The sequence below is a fragment of the Hevea brasiliensis genome, chromosome 13, assembly GCF_030052815.1.
Source record: "Hevea brasiliensis isolate MT/VB/25A 57/8 chromosome 13, ASM3005281v1, whole genome shotgun sequence".
NCBI lineage: Eukaryota > Viridiplantae > Streptophyta > Magnoliopsida > Malpighiales > Euphorbiaceae > Hevea > Hevea brasiliensis.
In genome coordinates this window covers 8,827,056-8,834,122 of record NC_079505.1, presented here as the reverse complement: position 1 = coordinate 8,834,122, position 7,067 = coordinate 8,827,056, and positions in this window count along the sequence as shown.

Here is a 7,067-nt window from a genome sequence, read left to right as displayed (position 1 = left end):
TCAAGAAATCATCCGGACAGAGTCCAGCAATAAACTGAACCATCCAATGGGGAGTTTTTAGCTCACCCAACCTATGATCACAATATACATATATATGGGGAGCTCAGCTCTCCCTCACAATTATCAACAAGTCAATATAAGATCAAATGGGAGTCTAACTCCCTCATCCAACATGATCATCCATCCACTCATTCCACATACATAGATTAATAAGTTTACAATTTCAAAATAATTAATCTTATAATCCCAAGCTAAGTAAAATGGTTCTCCACATGTAGAGGTCTAGAATTCAAATTTAACAATACAAAATGTGAAAATAACAGCTAGTAGACCTACGAGGTAGGAAGTAGGTTAAACACAAGGATAAGCTCTCCTGTATCCTGAAAAAATGGATGAACAGAAGTGAGCGTTCAACTCATAAAGTAAAATATTGGTTTTAATATAAGTTCTATAACTACCTAAATCTAGTGCATTCCTAAGAATGAATGCAACACCTTCACACAATTCAAATAGGTCAAGTTATAATCATACAAAAAGCAATCTAGAGTACTCACACACCCGTGTGTCACATCTATACTCACACACACACACACACACACACACACACACACACACACACACATATATATAGGAGCTGATCAACCTCTGCCAATGAGATAAACTCAAAATTGGACTTTCTCTTAATATCTAAATACGAGGGCTAGCGAGATCAAGTCAAAGCCGTGCCTACCCCAACTTATCTATAAAAAGGATCCGGTCCCAGCGAGTCAAGCTCCAGCCGCGTCTACCCGTCCTACCCATATCCATATACACACCACATATATACCCACTCACACACACAGCTCCAAACCGCCATAAAATAACAATCATAATAATATCATCAAGAAAAAATGTAATATAAAGCCTATCTAATATTTACTACATACATATATGTATAAGTGATGCATGAACATGCTTTGAATATAATAATATTAAAATTATAACTAATTTCAATATCTACTCACAGAGTGAATGACCCGACTGCAGCTAGTCCGACTAGATAGAAGAAGATTAGTCGGCACCGTTCACCTATACATATACATTGACCTCTATCAATTAACTGACAAAATTAATCAATTAATTTAATCTATAAAAGCAAGAATAAATCCTAAGATATTGTCGAAATTTTGACAGAGTTTTCCTTGTAACTAGACCTAACCCCCTGCATGAAAATTTAACAAAATGCAACACATAGGGTCTCAAGCCCACAATAGCAACAACATCATAAGGCCCCTCTTGGACCCGCCAAATCAGACAATACTCAAGTGATTATACAAAATAATTATTTAAAAATTTAGGATGTTACATAAATAATAACTAATCTAAAAAAGTTGCCTTTAAGTAAATAATAAATTGAGCAATATAAAAATGGTATAAGTAATTTGAGAAATGGTACAAAAGAAATTATACCTTTTTTTTAATCAAACAATAGAAATTTTATCTTTTTTATTAATCATTTTTAAAAGTAATTAATATTTTAAAAATGCAGAATGAAATTTTAGCGTGGATGGAAGACCTTGGCACTGGACCACTGGGAAAATTGAAATGCGAAACAAAGAAGCAGGGACAAAAGAAAATATGATACTTAAATTTGAAAAGGTCAAAGACTCTCATTTAATTGGTGGCCGCAGCACTTATAGCAACAGTAGCACTTGAAGCAATGTTCACCTTACGTGGAGATTATAGAAGTGATAAAAACGATTTAAGGAAAGGGACTCCTATTTTAAGTGGAAATTTATCTTTTATAGCATTTATGATATCAGACACTATAGCTATGGTTTTATCTACTTCTTGTGTCTTTATCCACTTTATATCGGTGATGTTAGGATATCTAAAAAAATGCCACTGGTTAATAAGATGTGCCTTTAGCTTCCTCTTCTACGCCACGGTGGCAATGGTGATTACATTTGTGACAGGCGCTTATGCAGTTCTAGCACCTTCCTTTGGATATGGCATTTGTGCCATCGGATTGAGCTTCTTCTACTTCATATTTTATTTGATCATTAGCGTAACATGGAGTTTATTTTTTTGGATGATGATGATGAAGAAGAAGTTAATCACTATAAACATCAAATAAAAACTTTGTAAGTAGTTTTCTATATATTATAAAACTTTTAATTCCGTTAATATTTTCATTAATTATTTTAACATTTTATTCACTCTTGAAGCTCCTGGCTGACTGGTGGAAGTTTTTGGTTGGGTTTCTTGTTCATTGCCCTTCGTTTGGAGCTTTGACATATGTCTAAAAAGTTTAGAAAGTGGTGGAAGGAGTGTAACGATTGGGCTCAAACCACTAGCGGAATTGTCCGCTTTGGCCATAAGCCTCACGGTTTTGTCCCATAGGTGGAATGGAGAACTTCCCAGGAGGTCACCCATCCTAGAATTTCTCTCAAGCGAGCACGCTTAACCCTGGAGTTCTTCCAACTCTTCAGGCCATTCCACCAAAAGGCGCCTCTAGTGATTAGTTCCACCATTTTATATATCATTACTTTTTGAGCCCAAGACCATCTCCGTGCTTTGCCGATGTGGGATTTGCCTAAGGGACCTTTCTCCCCCCCTTTCGGGACTCAGCGTCCTCGCTGAGGTTTGCCCCACCATCGCTCAAGAGGACACGCGAGCGGCTCTGATATCAATTGTAACGATCGGGAACCAACCACTAGAGGAATTGTCCGCTTTGGCCATAAGCCTCACGGTTTTGTCCCATAAGTGGAATGGAGAACTTCCCAAGAGGTCACCCATCCTAGGATTTCTCTCAAGCGAGCACGCTTAGCCCTGGAGTTCTTCCAACTCTCCAGGCCATTCCACCAAAAGGCGCCTCTAGTGATTAGTTCCCCCATCTTATATATCATTACTTTTGAGCCCAAGACCATCTCCGTGCTTTGCCGATGTGGGATTTGCCTAAGGGACCTTTCTCCCCCCCTTTCGGGACTCAGCGTCCTCGCTGAGGTTTGCCCCACCATCGCCCAAGAGGACACGCGAGCGACTCTGATACCAATTGTAACGATTGGGCTCAAACCACTAGAGGAATTGTCCGCTTTGGCCATAAGCCTCACAGTTTTGTCCCATAGGTGGAATGGAGAACTTCCCAGGAGGTCACCCATCCTAGGATTTCTCTCAAGCGAGCACGCTTAACCCTGGAGTTCTTCCAACTCTCCAGGCCATTCCACCAAAAGGCGTCTCTAGTGATTAGTTCCACCATTTTATATATCATTACTTTTTGAGCCCAAGACCATCTCCGTGCTTTGCCGATGTGGGATTTGCCTAAGGGACCTCAATTTGAAAGTCGCCTCGGATAGACAGAAGTCATATGCCGACCTGAGGAGAAAGGATATAGAGTATGAGGTTGGCGAGAAGGTGTTTCTAAAGGTATCACCTTGGAAGAAAGTGCTAAGATTTGGTAAAAAGGGTAAGTTGAGCCCTAGGTTTATTGGTCCATACGATGTCATTGAGCGTGTGGGTCCAGTAGCCTACAGGCTAGCTTTACCACCTGAGCTGGACAAGATCCACAGTGTATTCCATGTGTCGATGCTCAGGAGATACAGATCAGATCCTTCACATGTCATTTCAGCAGAGGAGATAATTGTGCAACCTGATTTGACATATGAAGAAGAACCAGTCAGAATCTTGGCACGGGAAGTGAAAGAACTCAGAAACAAGAGGATCCCACTAGTGAAAGTCTTGTGGAGACACCACAACACGGAAGAAGCGACATGGGAGAGCGAGGAGACGATGAGGCGCATTCCTCGACTCTTCACATTAGGTAAATTTCGAGGACGAAATTTCTATTAGAGGGGAAGAATTGTAACGCCCTCACCATAGGTAGTCCGTACAATTTACTGTTCCGACGACTCATATCTGTTCGGACAGTCAAAATATCTGGAACTACACCTAAACTATAGTGAGGAGGCATAAATTAACGAAATAAATATTAAAAAATATATATATAAGAAAAATTTTGAGAAATAAAATAAAATTTAGAGAATTTATTAATTGGTATAAAAAATAAAAATAATCCGATGAGCACCATGAAATACATTTTGGTCATTTCACCCCTAGAGGTGAATTTTGACTTAAATGTCAAATTAAAATTTGGAAATAGAATAATTAACATAAATTAATTTTATGAATTTAAATTTGAAAAATGAGAAGAGAAAGAAGAAAAGAAAAGAAAAGAAAAGGAAAGAAAAGAAAAGAAAGGAAATAGATTTATGAAATTAAAAAAAAAATAAAGTACACATAAATGTATATAAATAGACACAAGAAGACAAAACCCCACCAACCATTCTTCTTCCTCTTCTCTCTTTCTCCTTGCCGTTCCCTTGGTCTCTCCCTCCCCACCATTGTTATCAAGCTTAAAGCTTGATTTGCCAAGCTTTCACTCACCAAAACCCATAGACCCCTTCACAAAAAATTTAGCCCACACCATAAGGAAGCTTTAGATACCCATAAGAAGAAGAAAGATTAAAGTTTGAAGTGGGTCACAAGAGGTTAGTGCACTAATCCCTCTTCTTCTCTTTATTAAACATGAAAAGCATGTTTAGCTAAGCATAAAAACCATTAAAACAAAAAGAAAATCTAGAGGAAAGAACCCTTGAATTTTTGGCAGCCATGGAACTTGAAGTTTATTGCTTTTAAGTGATGAAAAATGGTTCCATGAGAATGTGTAAGTAGTTGAAATGTTTGGGTGTTTGATTGTGTAGTGTTTATGCAAATTTGAAACTTTGAAAACTAGGGTTTGTGTAAATGTTGAGGACTTTGTGTAAAATGTTGAAATTGACCTATTGGGATGAGATTGTTGCTTATAGAAGTGTATTGCATGCAAATTGAAGTAAGGAAGTTGGAGGAGATTGAGTTTTGGAAGTGTTAATTTTCTGCAGGTTGTGTTTGTTGAGGGCAGTGTACATTTTAGGCCATAAATAAAATTGTGTGACCCCAATTGGTATGAGGCCAATTGGAGGTGAAACTAGACCCAAAATAGCCCATTTTCCATGAAGAAACCATGCCCAAATTCTGTCCAAAACTTGAGCCAAATACTGTCCAAATTCGGATTTCCCTGCACCCAACCCAGAAAATGACCAAATGAACAGTACGTGTTCATTTGGTCATAACTCTCTCTATACTGGTCCAAATGACCTAAAATTTTACCCATGGAAAGTTTAGACATAGGGCTACACTTTTCATGAAGACCACTCAACCCAGTTTTGCCTTTAACAAATTAAAATTGTTAGCATAAGTTGGGTCACTGAAACTGCCAATCCAGAAAATGACCAAATGAACAGTACGTGTTCATTTGGTCATAACTCTCTCTATACTGGTCCAAATGACCTAAAATTTTACCCATGGAAAGCTTAGACATAGGGCTACACTTTTCATGAAGACCACTCAACCCAGTTTTGCCTTTAACAAATTCAAATTGTTAGCACAAGTTGGGTCACTGAAACTGCCAACCCAGAAAATGACCAAATGAACAGTACGTGTTCATTTGGTCATAACTCTCTCTATACTGGTCCAAATGACCTAAAATTTTACCCATGGAAATTTTAGACATAGGGCTACACTTTTCATGAAGACCACTTAATCCAGTTTTTCTTTTAACCAATTCAAATTGTTAGCACAAGTTGGGTCATTGAAACTGCCAACCCAGAAAATGTCCCAAAATACTATTCCTTTGGTATTTTGACCATAACTTGAGTTCTATAACCCCAAACTCAGTGATTCAAAAACTGAAATTCAAGTTTAAACATAGAGGAGCAATTGTTATGAAGGAATTGTGACTAAATAAACATCCCAACCTAGTCAAATTCCTAGATAAATATAACACATCAACATGAACCTAAAGAAAGGTTCATGGGAAAAATGCTATATAGGATAATTCAAATACTCATAAGGAAAATTTAATATTAAAAATGATATGAATATGTAAATTAGGACTAATGTCCTATTAATATGAAATTTATGGTACCAATGAATAGTACTAGAAAATAGTAATAGTGAATAATGCTAAATTAATTAAAAATATTTAATTGCCCATAGTATACCTAGACTTATTTATTTAGTTGGATAAATTGGTATACCAATTAGGGACTACAGATAGCAGTACTGCCTACCGAGAAAATCATGAACTGATAATATATGTCTGGTATGATTGTTCTACAGGCTATATGCCTACTTTATTTCTGGCTTTACAAGCCTGACAAATGGTCTCGTGCGATACCGGCCTCGTGCACAGACGATATACTGGATAGACATATGGCTGTCTAACCAGTATACACCCGTACATCCAACTTTTATAATTTGTTATAGGTTTTCCTGGGCACTGATAAAAAAAAAATTAATTAAGACTTAAAATACAATAAGTAATCATAAAAGATCCCAATAATGTTAATTATTTTCAAAGAGCAATAAAAATATAAAAGACCCAGAAATTATGAGTTGCATATATTGTTTCAAATTATTAAATTATTGTTATTATAAATTATGCACCACTAAGCGTTATGCTTAGCACGTTGGTTTTCCATCGCGTAGGTACTGGAGATCAGTCCCAGCAAAGAAGAAGACCGATGAGTGCAATCGACAGAGCTTTGATCAGATCTGCCATTGTCCAGAGTCACCTCACCGGTCTGTTGTATTTTGGTAGGGCCCATTTATAGACTAGTATTTTGGTTCATTATGTTTAGTCATGATGTAATTACTAGTTTATGATGTATTTCATTTTGGACTTGTAATTAAACTTTGAGATTGAAATGAAAACTTGTAATTTATTATCTATGAATTTCTATATGAATGCAATAGATAATACTTCATTTTGAGATCTCATAAATAATTGTAAATGATATGATACATGAGAATATGATATGGAAATGTGTGAAATGAATATGGACATGTTAACAGGTGATTAGTGGAACCCGCCAGATGCTAATAAAATAAGGGAGGCTCTGTCCGGGTCTCCATAGAAATAAGATATAAAAGAAAAAAAAAATTTCTACACATAGAATACATGTTTTAAATGACATCAAAAGTTTACAATA